Raw genomic sequence first — 20644 nt, 5'->3', positions numbered from 1 at the left:
GACATGTACATGTGGCACCTGGGGACATGTTTTAGTGGTGGAATTGACAATTCTGGGAGAATGGTTTCCACTCCACGATCTTACAGGTCTTTTCTAACCTTACTGATCCTCTGATTCTATGAATGCAGGTTTTTTGCAGTATATTAACAACATTCTTCTAGCACATTTCAGCATAGAGAGTGTCTGCAGCACCCACTAAATAATGCCTGATCAAAATCTGCCTTTTTTTTTTTTTACTGAAGATGATATTAAGTAAATTGGCTGACCCTGTATTAAAAATATACTTATGTGGGTGGAAATCTCAGTGAAACATTGGAAAGAGCAAGTTTATTTTTAAATAAACATTTTTCTTGATGTAGCAGACATAAATGGCTCTGCTCTGCAGAATACTTGTAGAATACTCTAATTGGGGACAACAGGAAAGATGAATTGATTTACTGTTAACTGAAACTCAGAAAACAACATTTTCTACAAGATGTCAAATATCCATTTCCTTCCTTCATTGGCAGAAGATTCATCAAACATCACATGAGGTAAATACAACACTACCAGAAGTCAGAATAGAGAAAAAAAAAATAAAAAAATACTGTCCACTCAGAAGTACAATCCAACTACAGAATATTTGCTTCTAGGAAAAAACCAGAATTATCTAGTGCTTCCACAAATCAAGATGCTCTTCTAAATTGGAAACTCTAACTCAAATATTGGTCACTTCTGAAAGTAGCTTTGAAATGGTTTAACATTACATTTGGTATAAGAACACAGTGATATCCTAATGAAAACTCTTAAAAACACAATATCTGTAACTCACACTAGTAGATCAAAATAAGAAGAATAAAGAGTAAGAAAAGATGAGAGATTTAGATCAGATGTCAGGAAGAAATTCTTAATTTGGAGGGTGGTAAGGCCCAGGTTGCCTGGAGAAGCTGTGGATGCCCCATCCCTGGAAGTGTCCAAGGCCAGGTTGGATGGGGCTTGGAGCAACTTGGTCTAGTGGAAGGTGTCCCTGCCCATGGCAGGAGGTTGGAACTGGATGATCTTTAAGGTCTCTTTCCACCACCCAAACCATTCCAGGATTCTGTGATACTTTGAAGACTAAGGATTACCAATGAAAAAGACGAGGTGAAAACAAAGGAGGATGAGGTTTGATCTGGTATCCCAAATCAACAACTGGCTCATTTTTCACTGAAAACAAAACTAAGGCCACAAATGAAAGGAGACTACACGGCAAAAATATGCAGTTTTGTGTTCCCTCTTTAAAGCATTTACAGCAGCATTTTGAAATAAGGACGAGTCCAGCCCAGGGTCATGAAGATGATTAAGGGATAAGAGTATTAGTCATAAAAGGGGAGGCTGAGAGAGCTGGGACTGTTCACCCCAGAGGATCGCAGAACACGCTGAGTTGGAAGGGACCCACAGGGATCATCAAGTCCAACCCTCAGCTCTGCACAGGACCAGCCCCAAGAGTCACACCTTATGTCTCAGAGTTTCTTGAGCTCTGTCAGTCTTGGTGCTGTGACCATTGCCCTGGGGAGCCTGTTCCATTGTCCAATCACTGTGGTTGAAGAAGCTCTTTCTAATATCCAAGAAAAGAATGCTCTGGAGGATCTTACCCATAAATACTTGATAGGGGCGAGAAGCAGGATCCAGGCTCTTCTCAGTGGTGCCCAGTGATGAGGCAAAGGACACAAACCAAAATATGGGAAATTCTATCCTAGGCAGAGTAGAAACCTTTTTTCACTCGGAGGGTGGTCAGGCACACGTGTCTCAAAGAGGCTTTCAGTCCCCAAGCAGCCAGTGACTGTGTATGATTCTGTAACCTTATTCATAAAATTATCAGTTCTATCTTCAAACTATTTAGGAAGCCAGTCTGAAGGTTATTCCAGAATGTCTATCCTCTAATAGTCCCTGAGTCCAGGTTTAGCCTACTAATAAATAATTAGAGAAGTAATGGGGGAAAATCTTCAATGGACAATATATAAAATATTCCCAAATATTAAAGGAATATTTTCTGTGGAAAACACAGAACAAAACATTTAAAAGATTGCTCTACAGGAATTAATATTTATGTCATCTGCACAAGTACAGCATTTCTATTTATCAGGTGAAGTTATACAGAGTTGGATTGAGGTTTTTTTTACATTCAGTACTTGAAAGATTGCTTGCATAAGGCAGAGTTAGCTCAGAAAACATGTTAACACAGTAGAAGAGAAATGTACACAAGAACCTGTGGGATCATCTCCTGCTCATTATTTCTGCCCTCACAAAAACTGGAAGTTTTCTGGTACATTCATTTCATACTGCTGTTTCAATTAATTTCACAAAAATGAATTCTCTATAAGGAAATCTCCAACCTTCAGCTATTCCCAATGTCTAAACAAAATATTGCCAAAAGGGAGCAGGGGAGAAAAAAGTAAAATCTTCTGCTTCCAGAATATGTTCATTTGAGATGGGAAGTGGCTTAAGGTGAAGGGGTGAGAGAAAAATAGAGGTTAAACTGGGAAATGAGGGAGAGAGAGAAGGTGAGCAGGATGCAAAAGGGAACCCCTAGGAATTTTATAATTCTGGGTTTTCTACATGGCTACTTAATGCACCCAGAATTGACACAAGGCAGACATAATACACACTCTAGGTCAACTCCAGATGAACCCTGTCTTCAGACCCAGGGATAAGTACACAGACAGCATAAAACCAAGTAAACTTGGACAGGTACCATGTTCTGAATCACCAAACAGCTTTCAAAGTTTGGTGAGCTCTGAATTTAATAGGAGTTTCCACAGAAAAGCCCAATCATCACAATGATTGCAGAACTGCATTTTACTATGACTTTTAATTACTACAGTGTTTGAGGCTGCCTATTTACTCAATGACATTCTGTATCAATAAAACGCTTTGTTTATGGAGTACTTAATGAAGAGGGAACTGGGTTCTAATGGGAATCTCCTGAAGTGATAAGTTCTATCATGCAAAGAGGAGGCTGCTGGTTCAGAGAGTCCTAAGTAAAACTAACCATAATACACCAAGACAGCTCAGATGAAACACACACCATTACACTTCAGATAGATGAAGAATTTGCTGTAACAGTAGAAGTTCTATTCTCTTTCTATCTGAGAAGGTTGAAGTTAGTTCAACTAAGCTCGGCATCATTTATCTTCTGGCAGCATTCTGAATCACTAAGACTTGGGATACAGCACACTCCTTCCTAAATTGCATTTCAGGAATGATTTTCTGCTGGATTCAGGAAAAGAAAAAAAAAAAAAAAGAAAATTCTCTTTGACTAGTTTCTCAGATTTCTGATTATCTTGCAACAGATCAACATGCAGTCCCTTACATGGATCCCTGTCCATGGCAGGGGGGTTGGAACAAGATGATCTTGGAGGTCCCTTCCAACTCAAACCATTCTGTGATTCTGTGATTCTATGACTCTATAACTTGAAATAGCATGTTCAGTATGTGGTATCCATTCACTCTTCATGAGCAGACAACTCTCCTCCACCAGAACTATAAAGCTTCTTATTCTCCTGTTCTCTTTTTGAGCACGGACCTGACTTGAGGATCACAAAATACTGATAACAGTCAATTCAGTAACAGAGAAATAGAAATAAAGAAAAAATAAAGAAAACAAGTAAAGCAATGTTCCCAGGTCATGCCAGTATGTTCAAACAAGTTATTTTAAGTTAATTACTACTGGTGAGTGCAAACAGAAAAGACAGAACTAACGGCATGTACCCCAAACATTAAATCATACTGATCCAGCTAAGTGGGTATTTCTTTGTATTTACTTTCTGTAACTATTACTTCCCATTCTTACACTTTCATTTCACTAGCTAGCAAAAAAAAAAAAAAAAAAAAGGTAGAAAACTGTAATACAACTCTCCATCATTATTGGGTCTTATCTGACTACTTCTGTTTAATTCCTTATTCTTTCTCTTTTTAATCATACCCAGAATAAAACTGATTCTTTGCCTGCTGAAGACAAAGCTGAAAAGAAATACACAAATTTGCTGAGCAGCATAATAAAGCCTATCATGGCTTACAGACAATACTCCCTGTAGGAGCAAACCTTTCCTTTACCTTGACAGATGCAATTCAAAATGGGGCGCGGCGTGAAATCAAAATATTGAAACTGTCAAATATAATCACTCTCCTGGCACATCATGCAAAATTGAACCTTTATTTTATAGACAAGAAAGATGTTTTATTGCTTTAGCAGACCAAGGTCTCAAAGATGACTCAGACTTGCACTTAGGAACACAGGGCCCTTGCTCTTGTCACACCACTACAGTTTTTGGCATGAAGCTCACCTTCAGCCTCATTTCTGGACATGGACACACCTCATTCCTAAACTTTCAGACTATTTTGATTCTCTGATTTTCTAAGCTTCAGGATAGATCAGGCCTGAATGCATTTCTTTGATCAGGCACTTGCTTAATTACAATTTTTTCCTGTCTGAAAAATTGGGCTTAATCCAACTTCAATCCATTAGCCAGACACAACACCCCGAAGATCACACTGTCCATTTGGGATTTCTTAAAACAGGACATTATTTAGTTGCTGGCTGAAGGAGTTCTGTACCCTCTTTGCTCACCTGGATGGTGTAACATCAGTTGAATGACAGCAGAGGCTCCAGTGCCGCCTGTCAGAGAACCCTGGGTTTTTTATCTTGTGCATGTTATTACTGTTTTCTAAAACTGCTTCTAGAAAGAAAAGTAATGTTTCTCCTAGGTAATACAAATTATTTCTTTATCAGCATGTTCTGCACATTATTCAAGACCTTGGACAATAATTAGTTTTGCTTTAAACACTAAGAGAACACTGGGTTTGGAAACTTGTCAGATTTATTTCTGAAGTGAAGCAAGCAAAAACATGTAAAAAGCAATTAAATAAGTGTGCAACAGTGAAGGGTGATTTTTAAGAAAAAATAATCTCAGACCAGCAGTAGAATGCTGTCATAATATGTATTATTTACATTAAATTATTTTAAAACTGTAGATTACTATTTCTGTGCAAGATCGTTACTTCTTTGTAAACTTATCAGACACCACACTTAGCAGTGAATAAGTTTAATTTGTATGATCTGAACCAGACTCGAAAAATGATGAATTTCCAAGTGATTAGCTCTCAGCATGTTTGTTTTTCAGTGAATTCAGAAAAGCATATTCGATTCCTTGTTAGTTTTTAATGCAATGTGTTTCCAACGACAGAACTGTAATTACAGACTTCTCATGGAATTAGTGCTGTTGATAGTCAATACTGAGCTAACAACACACCCACAGGGGTCTGCAAGGCATCACTGACACCTGGGGGGCTTGCCAAGTACTGACTGGGAGCCTAAATCAAAACTAGACCTGCTTCAGTCTAATTGTTCAGCGAGCTCATCAGAGGAGAAGATGTTGATCAAAAATTTTAACTTTTTCTCAGATTTGGTGTATGTCCCTTGTGCACCAAATTCTACCAAAGTAATTTCCTACTGGCTCGTTGCACACAGGATTTATGGCTAAATCAGTATTTAACTGGACCTGAAGGTAATTTTTGTGAGACATGCAGTGAAGGTACCAAGGCTCAAGCTTTCAGCAAATTTTGGTACAGAAATCAGGAATGCGGGACCTGTTCCTCTTCCAAACAAGGACTGAGATCCTGACACAAACTTCCTAAATGTGCCCAAAGCCCACTGGTACTGGGGAATCTTTCACAATTTAGAGATGACAAAAAATTACATTCTATCTTCTTCTGGTTTACTTTTCATCATATCTGCAAAGATTTGAACTGTAGTACAATAGAGAATAATACCCTGTTGTGTTAAATTTTCTACTGTGAGAAATAGATTCCCATGTCCACGGAGTAATTCCTGCAATTTCTACCATTTCAGTTTAAACATTTACCCAGCTCTCCCCCTCAAATAAGGAGAAAATATTTTTAAAACCCCATATTTCTACTCTAATGTTTTATTTCTCTAATTCCTTTATATGATTCTGTATCTGTCATGCAGTTTCTCCATATGAATGATCTTAAAATAATTAAAAAGTTCCAAATAAAGCAAAGCAAATAATTACTCTGGGTATGCAGAACTGATCACTCAGGTACCGTGTAAGTCTGTACCTGTCAGTATTATCTCACCTTCACAAAAGAAAAATACTTCTCTATTGCTTGTGTTTCCTCCAGCATCCTGCCTGTAAGGTTTGGCTGTAATTTGGATGCAGCACAAACATGTTCTAGTAAATAAAATGATTTTCAAAACCCGTTAACTTCTTTTAGATCCACATATTTCATTCTTGATGAGTATCTATTCAGTTTTCATGCACAGATGGACACAAGCTGTTAGCAATTTTTCTTCAATGAAACAAGGCAAAATATTTTACCTGAGGGTACAAAAAACCTTAAGCCAAACCCAAATTTTCTTTAAACTGTACCAAGATACTGATTCATCTCTTGGAATTTTAAAAAAGTTGAAACCCTAATAATTTTTGGTCTCAGAGATCAGATATAAACCACAACCACTGACACCATTTGAAAATTAGAAATTTACTCACACTTCATAAATTAACCTTTAAGTTATGAACCTCTGGTTAGTTTTTAATTATTATATACCACTAAAAGAAAACTGGAAAAGTAACTTCTGGTTTTCTAATATACTTTCAACATTCCTCAAACAAATGCTGGTAAAGTTAAGTGATACACAAGATGAAAAAACTCAAAAGCCTCCAGTGTGAAAAATACAACTGTGAAAATACACACACACACACACACACACACACACACACACATATTATCTAAAAAAGAGTGAGGCACCAATCTGATACAGGTCACACCTGGATTAAAGGCAATGGCAGAAAGCTCACCAATAAATGGAGATACCAATACTGATTTTAAGATCTGATCATGATGAAAACTTCCCCTTAGATACTTAAAACCAGTAAGGTGTCTTTGGTAGTGTAGAAAAAAGCCATGAAAGAGATAGAGGAAAATGACACCACGAAAGCAAGAGAAAGAATCTCCTGATTTTCTGGATCTAGGAAAAAAAACAAGATAGATTTCATGTCGGATTAACAATGTCAACAAAGCCACCTTCAAAAAAGAAATAAAGAGCTCAAAAAACCTGAATATAGTATTGGAACTATTTGTCTTTGAAAGGCAAAAAAATCTAAAAAACAAACAAACAAAAAAACCCCAACAAATACTAAAAAAAAAAACAACCCAACAACAAACAAACAAAACAAATCCTTTCTGAAAAAGAGAGATTTGAAAAAATAAAGGGTAAAAAGTCATTAGGCCAGACCCCAGAAGGACCAGGTTTTATTGTGCACCACGTTTCCTGGATCATTGTCAGTTAAGGGAGGATTTTGAGCATCTACACAACTCACTCATCAGCTGCTCTGTGGGGAACCTTCCTACCCCTTTCATCACTCAGGACTGAGTCCCATCTGAGGCAGGAGATAAATGCCCGGACTTCTAAAACTGATCTTCAAAGATGTGAGAGCCGACAGAAACAGCAGCTTAGAAGAATCATGTCTTAGAAAACTCAGTCCTTAGCAGAAACAGTACACTTAATACTGGGATTCTGTTCTTTGTGAAGTTACTGCATTGCTTAAAGTCAATATAACAAGTGATCTCAGGCGGAGATAAAACCTCAGAATCTTTTATAGCAGAAGTAAAGCAGAAGCACAGGAAATATTTGGTAAAAATCCTTCCCTCTGAGAAGTTTCAGAGAACACTACATTCCACTACAGCACTTTAGAAGACTCCACCTGTGCCAGGTGACCCTGCTCGAGGAGGGGGACTGGACTATCAGACCTCAAGAGGTCCATTCCAACTTAAGTCACTCTGTGAATGATTTTGTGAGGACATATTTCATTAACACTTCTGATAGAGCAGTCACACCCAAACCCAAATGCTCTTAAACTTCCTGAGTGTTTAAACCACATCTGCTGTCACTAGTAATGCAAAGAAAAAACTTTGAATGGCCCAAGCTGTGAGGAGCACAAGATTTATATTTTAACACACAAAGATAAAATTTTATGCCTTTTTAAACAAATCAATTTTTGCTGCAGATTTTATTAGACCGTTACCCTCCATGAGCTTTCACAAGTCTCTTACAGTGAGCCATCCATAAATTGGATTTGCACTGCAAGAACACACAGAACTGTGTTACCAACATGAGCACTTCTGTCGGCTTCTTAGTCTGCTTAGCTATGCTGAATCATCTAAATCTAGGATTTAATACAAAACTGCAAAGCAAAATCTGAAAAAACACGCTGAACACTCTCGGCACGCTGACAGAAATTCTTTTAAAATCAGGTATATGACTAAATTCCATTGAAACTTTTTCTAGTTCCCCCCAACGATAATAAAATTTGTATCTATGACTTACTAGATACATTCTGAATGCCTAAGTGAAATATCTGAGAACACAGTTCCTCCTGAAATTTTAATTAGTATTTTCTTCTTTTTCCATAATTTTGTATTACTCCTTAACTTTTTGTAATTCCAGCAGCAGCAGCTGAAAAACCTAAAATCACTACATGTCAAGGAGAACACACACACAAGAAAAAGACATCCCATTGCCAATGGATTTATGATCAAAATGAAGACATAAAATTGCTGAGAAGAACAAAAATTATAGTTAACGGTCAACACAATAGAAAAGGCAACAAAATAAGAAAAAATCCTCAGTAGGTGTTCAGATAGAAATTCTTCTACGCAGCAAATGAGTGTAATTTGCTATTCAAAATTAAAGTTTAAATGCCTCAAAGCTTGAAAAATTGTAAAAGCATGTGGATGCTGTTTTATTCAATCCACATTTAATTTCAGATTTCCAGCAGGGCTCGGGCATTTTCAGGGCTGACCACAGGAGGAAACAATTTGTCTTTACCGATGCTGCAATTTTCTGCGTGCCTGTAAATCATCATTTACATTTCAGATCACTGTCGCTGATGTATTTAAAGGAAAAACTTCTGGAAACCTCCAAGCTGCTCTTTGCCCAACCCAGCTCTGGTACCACTGTGTGAACATCCACACTCAGGCACAGGGCCCGTGTTCCCCTGCTGCCAGGGCAGTGAATTCCACACTCACCACAAACAGCTACAGCAAACCCAGAGAGGCAAATTGTGCTTCTGCTCTTGGCACTTCCCTGCCCACAGCCAGAATATCACTCACCATTTAGTGTCTCAGATCCCAAATCACATCCTGTACCTCTTTTATAATGTACTTAACCATATGGGTGAGAAAATATGTGAGATGGACTGTGTTATTCCAGTTCACTGCCTGTTACATTAAATGATTGAAGTGTCAGTTCTGAATCCTGGTCTTGTTCAGCCACACCCAGTGAAGAATACAGGAAAACCCAGAAAGCTCAGCAGTGTGTCAGGGATTGTAGCATCAAATACCTTAGGAAAGAGAACAAGGGTTCTACAAAGCCCACTGAACTGGCTCCACAGAAATACCAATTTTGTACCCCACAAAGCTCCATTAACGTCATTTCAAACTGTGTGAAAGGCAGACTTACTGTGAGCAAGATATAAATTCTGTCCATCTACTTAGGACAGAATAGTCCTTCATCTTATCCTTCAAGCTAAAGGAGAAGAATTAAAACTGCTGAAAGCCAATGACAATCATCCAGACTTTTCCATTTTGCTTTTATATTGAAAAAGAGGCTTCTGCTCAAAGTTATACACAAGAAAAAAAACAATGGGGAATTAAAGATACCCCTGCACAACCCTTGAGAATATCTATCATTCCCAGATCTCCATTATTTATTTTTACAATTTCTACAGGGGTCTTTCTAGCTTTGTAGCAAATTTCCATTCCCAAGCATGAGATTACAGTCCTTGCAAATCCCTGCTGAGAAAGCAAGGGAAGAAATGAAATTGTTCTAAGAAGTTCTAGTGCATGTATTTTTGGGCTTCAAAGCAACTGAACACATCAGCCTTAATGCTTTAGAAGTCAACAGTGAATCTCTTACATCTCTTAAGTTTCCTGTGTGCTAAATTTACGTGCTGATCTACATCAGGGCTGAACTGACAATATCAAAATGAGAAAGCTCAATGTTTAAAGGTTGTGAAGTTCTAAGAGTTTTTCTGATATATCTCAAAAGAAAGAAGGTTCACCTTTGGGTGAACTCTGCCACACAGAAATGGGCTGAGTGTAAGTAAAACAGTGGGTTGAATGTGCATCTGTACCCTCCATCCTACTGGAAAGCTGAGAATCCTCCACCCCATCCCCTCCCCTAATGGCATGGTTTGATTTCCTCCTATTATGTTGCCTTCTTTATGGCTACATTTTGTCCCTTATCACACCTGCAATCGTATTTCCCACTGTTCAGCAGAACTGAACTATTCCCTGCCCCCCAGGAGAAGTTACAGTGCTTGACAGCCCCCCATTCCACCTCTGGCTCTTCTTCCCTGCTGCCCTGCACCCATGAAATGAATACCCTGTGAGTGCTCATCAAGGCACTGCTTTGCCATCTCATTCCTGAGCCTGGAAACTGTAACTGGAGTCAATCAAGCAATTAAATTTGAGAGTTCTTAGCCACTGGAAATGTAGCAGTCATCCTCTAATACACCTACAGGAAATTAAACAATGATATCATCAGCCTATGAATAACTTTTTAATTCAACCTGCTGTACCAGCAAATGCCAAGTAACTGCACTCGTACCAATATAGCACCTGTCCCAGGTACTGCAATAGCACAAAGCTAACTCTGCTTATTTTGTACTCCTCTGTTTATTAGAGGCTTACTTTAAATTAGCTTTCCAGGTCTTCAGGATATGGCTCCTTTCCTTCTATCTCTGCTGGTAGTAATATCTGCTAATAAACAGCATGACTAATATTCGATAATACACAATAGTAGAAGTCTGCATGAACCAAAACCGCATTTCAAGAACACCAATATTATTTCATATCAAAAAATTTGAAGGACAAATCTGATAACCTTTTAGTTACCACTGAAGGCTACGATTTAGATTTTTCTCACACTGAAGAACAAAACACGGAGTTTAGTTGCCAATTAGTCTTGCCCTGTAAAGCATTTTTTCACTAATTCTGCCAATTCATTCCATTTAGGATCTGGAGCTTAAACTGAGGAGGAGGGGATGAGCTAAAAATAGCAGCAGCAAAAAAAAGCCAATTAGTAGGAATTGCCACAATAACCTTTGTCAGGATAAATTTAAGGTATAAGGCTCCAAGATAGTTACTATGGCGACCACAGGCACTTGCAAGGTCCCTTTAATGAGAAATGCAGTATCTGTCACACAAGGAAGTAGATGCAGCAGCAGCAGAAGCCCGACAGGCTATTTAAAGACACTTTTCTCCCCTGCCCCCTTTTTTCAAAGAGCAGCAGGAAAATAAACTGCTACACAAGTAGCTTTAATATGTGTAGTTTTCCAATTTTGTATTCTTTTCCCACTTCTCAAGTCACTGAACTGCTAAGACCTCAATGTAAGATTTATTCAAATTGAACAGTTTAGATTTACAGACATTACCCACGCTTTGTCTACTCTTTGCAAAATAAATTTAGCTCACAAGGCATACAAAACATCCAAGGAGTGAAAGATTTTCACCTATGTACTCAAAACAACGCGGACACAGGATTAGGGTAAGAAACTAAGGCAAATATTTGCAAAAAGTCTTGCATCAATTCTCTTATTTGCCAATACAATACACAGCTGTTATCATTATAAAATATATTTTACCAGTTGGACATTATCTCAGATGTGTCTGGCTTTCTTCAAATACGCACAAACAAGTATTCAAGACCGAGCAGCTTTAAAAAATAAGGTTTCTCCTTTTTCTACACAAAGTCAACTTCAGTTCATTCTAGTGATTACAAAAGAAAGTTCATGTCAAACTTGGACTTTCACTGTCACCACGAGCACCCTTACTAAAGACAAGCTCGTGTTACTCATTACTGCACACATAAGATGACAGAGCTCCTATCAGGACCCTAAGTAACATGTTTTTCAGGACTGTGAAGAAAAAAATAAAATGTGTGCTGCTGCATCTCCTTGGTACCCCCTGTGGAATGCTGCGTCCAGCCCCGGGGCCCCCAGCAAAGAAAGACCCAAGGAACTGCTGGAGTGAGTCCAGAGGAGGCCAAGAAGATGGTCTGAGGGCTGGAGCCCCCTGCTCTGGAGACAGGCTGGGAGAGCGGGGGGTGTTCAGCCTGGAGAAGAGGAGGTTGTGGGGAGCCCTTAGAACACCTTCCAGTATTTACAGGGGCTTGTGTGAAAGACTAAGAGAGACTTTTCACCAAGGTCTGCAGTGACAGGACAATGGTTTTAAACAGAAAGAGGGTAGATTTAGATTGGACTTAAGGAAGATGGTTTTTATGATGAGGGTGGTGAGGCCCTGGCACAGGTTGCCCAGAGAAGCTCTGGCTGCCCCATCCCTGGAAGTGTTCAAGGCCAGGTTGGACAGGGCTTGGAGCAACCTGGTCTAGTGGAAGGTGTCCCTGCCCATGGCAGGGGATTGGAACAAGATGATATTAAAGTCCCTTCCATCTCAAACCATTCTATGTTTCTACAATTTCAAATGACACATGGGGATGGAAAGCTTTGCTCAACACCACCACCATTCTCCAAACCTGGCCCAGTTGTGCTGGATATACCTGGTGTACACAGTGTCATTCACTGCTCCCATTCCCCCGGTAACATACACAGAGTTCACTAAAACTTTCTATTCACATCATCTGTAGTTTTTTCTTGATCAAGTCTGGTTTTGTTCGTACTAAACTGAACGTTCGTGCAGTAGAAAACTACTACATGGCTCTTCTTGATGAGCTGAGAAATTATTATCAATACATTACTAAACTGTATTCTGTTATCTTTATCAATGCCAAAGAGGCAGCTTTTCTCCTTTTAAACACTGCAAATTAAATACTAAATTCTTTCTTTAAGTAATACATCTGAAACCAAAGCACTCAAGAGAACACACTATGAAAACTAGACCATGGCAGCTTGTGATTTAAATAGGCTAAATGCAGCCTTGGCAACTTTGCAGCCAAGATTTCGCGCTGGTATTAGCAGGTGTTAGATCTCCTTGAAGCTGCAAAAGCTCTGCCAACTCCTCAGGAGATGCACAACTCATTAACTCAATTTTGATATAAATGATAGGACTGAGAAGCTTCCCTGATGGAGTAACCCTGGAAGGAAACTTTGGTGAGGAGTACAACTTACATGTTAGGCCCTCATTTGTCAAAGGAAAAGTTTTTAGCTGAGACATATCCATAGCTGGGATTTTAAGCCACAGTTCACAGCAACTATTAACAGAATTCATATTCTGTCATGCTCTGTGCAGTTCACATATATGTCAGTTTGAACTTAAGAAAAAAAAAAGACAAGGAATAAACACTTCAGGAAACATATGGATGACCCAGTAAACTGTTATAGCAGGAGTAATTTAGACAGAATTTCCTCATGCAAGCAATGACTCAGTAGATTCTTTCCAAAACAAGCTTCATTTCTGACAACTTATACAGCAAAGAGGAAAAATTGTTTTAATTCTATGAAAGGCACATAGCCACACTAAACCACTGGCCAAACTCTCTTCTGTTACACTGAGTATATCTAATTTCAATACATACATGGATTTATCCACATCATAATTATTTTTGTCATGGAATTTACAACTCTTTCAGATGACTTTAAAAATATTAAAGAGAAGGTTGTTTTCCTGGTTGTCCACTGCTCCCCTCTCTCAGTTAAAGGACAGGCCTATGAGCAGCTGCTTGGCATCAGCACAATTCAGGTGAAAAAAGAGGGTGAAAGGAAGAGGAGAATAAGCACCTGGGGAGCAGAGAAATATCTCAGAGTATTTGAGAAATCTGAAAGAGCACCTGCCGTCAGTGAGGAAAATCTCTATTCCATCCCCAAATAACCTGCTATAAACAGACTCCAACCAGCTCCTCCTCTCCTTACAGCTGCACCTCAGAAGTGCAAATTCTGCATCAACTGAATGTGTGGGAATACTCCAGAAACCTTCAGGTTAGGAGTCAGGAAAAGCTCTGTGGACAATGGTAAAACCTTCAGCAAGAAGTAAATAATTTAGTTTGTGAAGACAAACCAGTTTCCATTTAACCACCTTACCAACAGTTACACCAGACAGCAAAGCTTTATCCCATAACTGAACGGGGGAAGGGGGGGAAAATAATATACTACCAATCATCTCAGACTATTAAACCTGAAATAGTTTTATAATTCATTCTTTCATTTACAATGTGTGCTGGCTGTTATTTTCTCTTTTTTTCCCTTCAATGGTACCATTGTATTCCTCACTCATACCTGGTTCCCTTTTGTGAATATTTTCTTCCTAGCACTTCCTTTCAGTTTAAATAATTTTGAAGTATCACCTTCTTATTTGGTGAGATCATTTCAAGGAAATAAAAACATCCTACCCTGTGCTGATACATCACATCTGCTCAAAGAGATGCTTGTTTTGTATTCACCCACTACTGAACCACAGCTAGGATTTTCACAGATGCACTAAAACCTGGATCCAGTTCCTAAGAGGTAAAAGGCAGCTCTGAGCTCATCATTCACTATTTAAACTTCAGACCTTTTTCTACTCTTTTCATCACTTTGGATTTATTAAAACTGAAGCTCACCTGGAAATTCATCATCTTGTCCCCTGTAATTTCTCACTGTCAGATTCCTCCTTTACAGTCCAGGATCAGGGACCTCCCCAGTCCACTGCTCACTCCTTTTCCAACACACTTCCAAAAGCAGCTGGGGCAGGTCAGGGCCCAGCCCAGATTCCAGGAGAGCTCCAATGAGCACTTGAGCTCTACAAGTGATTATTCCCTCTCTTTACCAATTAATAATTTTCCCTTCTTATCCCAGAGCAGCCTGGATTCTCCTTTGGTGGGAAACTCTTGTCGTATGTCGAGAATTAGATTCATCAGATACTCCCTACCCAGAAGCTTGTTCATTCCTGAACAGAACTTCAATGGATTGATGAGCTACATCTTCCTTGCATCTTTCCCTGTTTACTCTTTCCCAATTCAGCACACTTATTCAATGCAGATGTACACATAAAACTGAAATAAACCTGTAATTAACCTTCTTTATTACAAGTCACCCTCTTTCCTAAGGGTACTTATTTACAATTCAACATATTAAATCTGGAATGTTTCCATAATGTCGAGATCTTTCATAGCCCGAGCACTATGTAAGACAAGGGGTAATTTAAAAAGTGTATATATGGAGGTTTCAAACACACCTACTGCACTAGGCAGAAATCAAAGCACTACAGGATCCAGATTTAGAGTTCCTGTCCCTCGAGTAACAGTCCTGCCGAGGGTCAGGAAATTAAACAACTCCCCAAGATCTTATTTCAGAACCATCTATTATTCTTTAAAAATCCAAAGCTAGAGCAGAACTCTTCATTTTTATTACAACTGTCCACCATAACAAATTAGGAGTGTGCATTTTCAAACATGGCCAAGCTCTCCCTTGGGAAGATGCAGCCATCAGAAGAGGGGGCTGAGTGGAAAGGAAAAGTGGCTTAAGAGGGAAGTTTGTAGACTTACTATTACCCCTTCCCTGTCAAGATTAGACACTTCCACAGGGCAAATCTTACACTGTTTTCAAACTTAGCAGAATAGCAGTTTGGTTTTTTAATTCAAGACCTCTAAATCCTTGCACTATTCCAAAGAAGGCTTCAACATTTTGCCTGTGATCCCAGTTAGGATGTTGGCATCGGAGGGGGTGGGGGGGAGACTCCAAACCAATTTTTGGAGACATCTTTGTAACTGCAGAACGAAAATGTGCTAAGAAGTTGGCTTTATATACTACAGCATTTCCTTAACATCTTTCAGTGATCTTTTCAAATTACTGTTGTTTTAGCTTTTGTTTCCAGTTAATGAAGGCAGAATTAAATGGATGTCAAGAGTGAAGCATAAATTCAAGCTGCTGAAGCACTAATTTTAAATGACTGTTCTCTTTGAAGGAAAGACTCATAAACCAGCTATTTTAATTATACTTTTGATCATCTAAAATAAATTAATAGAAACTGGATATTTCTACTTCCAACTTCAGGAAATCTGTGCTGTACCATCATGATCTTTTACAGAGCATCAGAGAGCAGGCTGAAAGCCAAACCTGGGCAACATCAGAGGGTAACTTTCATAAATCCTTTGGCCATTAAGGCAGACATAACTGGCAGCCACTCAAGACAATCTTCTCTCATCCCATTAATGCAGCCACTGTGTCACCACAGCCACAAAACACAGCGAGTGCTCCTAAACACAGAGAGTGCTATAGCCTAAATTAATCTATTTATCTACAGATATCCATCAAACCAGGTGTGACCTGGAGCTGCATCTACACCCAAATGCTCACTCTTTTACTGGCAGCATGAACAAAAATGGCCTGAAAGGTGTTAGGTAGCTTTTCCCCAAAAATAAAGATGATGGTTAACTGGGAAATGAACTAAAACTATTCAGTTACCTCCACCATTTGATCCTACAGTCTCGAAAGGGTCTAGACAACGTTCAGATACCCTTCACTCCTTATTTCCAAGTCTTCAAATACCACATCACAGCAGTTTATCAGCAAAATCAATTCCACAGCAATTTTTCATCTGCTAGATGACCAGGTTTTAGGTGACAGCGAACAGAAAAAGTAATGCCTCTAATTGGACCTATGGAGGAGGATTGTGCAAATTCACACTACTGACAATAACACACTACTTAAAGGAAGAGATGAGTCTGGAGGCCAAGAGTCTTACCATAAACTGGCTCTGTGCCATCTGTAACAAAAGAAAAATAAAGAAGGAAAGGCTAAGGAAGGAATTCGTCCTCTGGAGGAGAAAAACAAAAAAGAGACACGGAACAAATCTTGCAAAACCAGAAAGTCTTAGAGGGCAAAAGAAAGCGGCAGAGGGATGAATTAATGTGGGCACATGCCCATAACAATGTTGGCTTTGGGAAGAGCAAGCAAGTTTATCAAGGAGTAGGGAGATGTTCAAATCACAGAATTCTGCAGGTTGGAAGGACCCTCTGGAGGTCTCCAGCTCAAACCTGGAAGTTGGCCATGAAGACCCACGTTTGCAGCACAGCAGCAGGCAAGGGGTTGTCATTCTCTGCAGTCCTGCTCCCATCCAGGCACAGAGCACGGCTCAGCTCCTGCCTGTGCTGTGCCTCGGGCTCCGCTGCTTCCAACCGGGTAGGAAAGAATTCTGAAACCACCTCTGCAATAACAATGTTTGCAGCCTATCTTGAGTTCACACTGCAAGGCAAGTCTGGGCTGTACCAGCTGTATTAGAACTGCACAAATGCACTGCCCTGCTTGTCTGTGCTCCTGTGTATGGCACCCCTTTTTACCTCGTGGCTGTCTGTCCTCATTTCAATCTCTATTCTCAGGTTTCTAACATGGATTTTACTGAGAGAGACAGCAACAACTGTCTCAGGTGTGCCGACCACTGAGAAGGTCTGAGAAAAACTAGAAATCTTGATTAGGCTTCAACCTCACAGAAATATGGACAAACCTGGGTAGAATAAACAATGTTGATTAATACAACTTACCTTCTCTCCTTCAATGTTCAGAAAATCTACTAGAAAAAGAACAGACCAACCCCAAAACTCCATGGAATAATTTCTTCCTGGGAATATTTTTATCTTTTATTTCATTCTAATGAGGAGACTAATACCCAGGGAAAGGCTGACAAGGTTCACCTTCACTCTCCCCTTTTTTCCATCATCCATCAATGCTGAAATATGATTTTCTAAAACCACACTATAAATGTATTGGCTTGAATATGTGTGAATTAAGGGCAAGCACAAACAGTACTTTTTCCTGTTTAGCTGGTTGCCCCACTGTTATCTAACAAAAGCAACAATTACCAATGTTCTTCTACTCTTTCTTTCACATACCTTGCACAAAAATGAAATCCCAAAAGACAGTATTCAGCACTTCAGACAATTTTTTTAACAGACCTGCACTTTGTTGAATGTTTCCACAAATGGGCCAAGCACCCAAAAATTTCAACAGATAAATAAGTTTTTCAAGTATTGAAGAACATTTCTTCTTGAAAAAAAAAGTTCTTTTATTTTTTTAATGATTTCTAACTCTTAATTCTGAAATGAATTATTTTGACTTTTTTCAAGAGACAGCTTCTGTACCCTGCAAGTCCTACAGCCTGTGATCTACTCAGGATTTAAGGAGAAAATGAAGAGGACTGGTTTGGATTTTGAGTGATTTACAGATCATTTTAAACTAGGACAGCAAACTCACATTTGTGTGATATTTTGTATAAGGGCCAACCTATGCGGCCATGTTTATGCTGTACCCCATTAAATTTAATAAATCCTGTCAGAGACAAACTTGGCCTGCGCTCACAAACCTCCCGTCTCCCTGGCTGCAAACACAAAATATTACAAATAGTGCAAATTGGGTCTCCTGAGGTCAAGGCAATGTTCAAAGAGGTCAGAAAAATTGCCATGCAGGCTAGATCCAGAGAGACAGTCACCCCTGCTTGGGCAAAAGTCAACTGAAGAACTGGGAAGAGAAGAGGAATCTTACAGAAAGTCATATAACACCAAAACAGTTGCCTACCCAGTGTAGCAGCCTAGAAACAGAGTCTTTCCAATCAAACTGTGAGAAGGGAGGGAAGGGGAGAGAAGAAACACCTGATACAGACAAGTCTGAGGAAGCCAACCCAAAGGGAAGGTCTCCATTCCAGCAGTTGGAGAAGGGAGGTTTATCTGTGCTCAAACACGTGTGTTCTTGAGGGAAACAGAAATGCTAAATTCAAAAGCAAGTCATAGAAAAGGGATTATCTTGCACATTCCCTACGGAAACACACCATAACTATACATCCAGAAGAAATGGCTGACATTGCATTGGGGACAGGACAGAGAGAGGAACAGGGACAAATTTTGTTCCTGTAAAACCTACATTGTCCATTACAGGGACAGAACACTGGAAAAGGTCTTCCTGTTGGAAAGCAGTCCTGCTGAGGGCACCCTCGGAGCAGCCAGGGGGTTTGCCTCCACTTCCCCCTGAGGGAAACAGTCTGATGATGCCTGAGGCCTGAAAATCTCTTCATTCCATGACATATTCACAGACAGCTCAAAGTTCATTTTTTCTTCCTATGTTCAGCTTCCTCAACCTTTACAAGAGAGCCCTTCTCCATCCCCCCTTCATAGAATGCATTAATAATCCCCTTAAATCTTACTGTGCTTATCAAACCAATGTCTGCTTTTCATGGGACACGTGATCCTGTCAGCGAAGGAATTCCTCAAGTGCTTTAATCACAAAGTAAATTACTTCCAAACCTGAAATTTCTCTTTATTATTTCTTCTATTTCTCTTTATTTTTTATTATTCTCTTTGTTATTTTGCCAGCCTATAGTTTTCGCAGATTCCTCCTATAACATCTCCAATTTTTGCGAAGTGCTTTGAAATAAAAATGAACATTAGAGCTGGATCACACTACAGATCTGACCAGTGCTAGATATATCATCCTTCCCTACCCCAACACACATTTCCTTTCCAATTTTTTTGTTGAAAGTAACTAATTATTCACTCAAAATTATGTACTATATTTAAAGATTGATTTGGCTATTGGTTGAAAAAGGCAAGCCTTAAAAAAATTAAATGTATATTTTAAAAATGCCAAATAAAAGAAAATCTAAAAACAATTATTCTGACAACAGAAGGTAATTTTCATGTTTTAGTTAAAACAAGACTTGACATTTATTAATTTGACTTGAAGGTATCTCAGAAATATCCAGCTGGTCATAGATTTACCATGAAGATTCAGGGCAACTGCTGTGAAACTTTATTTTCTCTCGATGACAGCATGCAAAGCCTTAATCATAGCAGCTTTGTCCTTAAAACATAAACTGTAACAGCAATGTATGGAAAAAATCATTAATCTCCCATACAGACAACATGCCCTGTCATAAACAGACACACAAATTAAACACTGACTTGGCAGCTGTGAGAAATAACAATCACAATTTACTTATACATGGACTATAAATTTATTAAGGGAACTTTTGGTTCAAAAAAGGGCAAAATTTTGAATTCTCGTTCCCTTTGAAAAAGGACTTATTTCAAAATGTTTTGTCTGACTGTGCATTGGTAACTAATCCGGCAGAAATTGCAGTATAAGATATCACAGACTTCACAACTCAATTAATCAACACATTTACATCAAATAATTAAGCAGCAGAAATGGCACTGATTAATAGTATGCACACAAAGGACTTTTAACAAATTCTTTGCTTTTCATGGATGAAAGAAACACCGTACTATGTGATGAGATGTACAAAAATTAAAATAAGAATTTGTTTCTTTAATTATTCTTCTCTCATTAGAATGTAACAAAAAAAATTAAAACCAGGTTAAGTCAATACACACAAAAGTTCACTTAGCAAAACTCAGAAAAGTGCCTACGATTCTGCTGACTATGAAGAAAAAAAGCAACAAAACTTACCATAGAGGACATGTGTAAGCAAACTCATTCATTTAACCCTCTAACCCTGCTAAAAAGCAGGAACTGCTGACCCAGAAGGAAATTTGGCAGTTCTGAACTTGAGTGTTGACTTTACTCCTGCAGTATTTCTCTAGCTTATTTTTAATTAGGCAACTGCCAATTAAAAAAATTAAAAAGCCAAAATTCCACCACCTTTTTTCACATCAGCATTC

The 20644-nt window shown here is 38.9% G+C and overlaps 1 protein-coding gene across 5 annotated transcripts in view; it reads right to left on the bottom strand.

Annotated features, from left to right (window-relative positions):
- TRAPPC9 (trafficking protein particle complex subunit 9) overlaps nt 1-20644 on the bottom strand; it is a 461153-nt gene that overhangs the window by 275674 nt on the left and 164835 nt on the right. The window lies entirely within an intron of this gene.

The sequence above is a fragment of the Pseudopipra pipra genome, chromosome 1 (assembly GCF_036250125.1).
Source record: "Pseudopipra pipra isolate bDixPip1 chromosome 1, bDixPip1.hap1, whole genome shotgun sequence".
NCBI lineage: Eukaryota > Metazoa > Chordata > Aves > Passeriformes > Pipridae > Pseudopipra > Pseudopipra pipra.
Note: the sequence above shows the minus strand (reverse complement) of the source record. Positions and strands in the feature narration are given on the sequence as shown.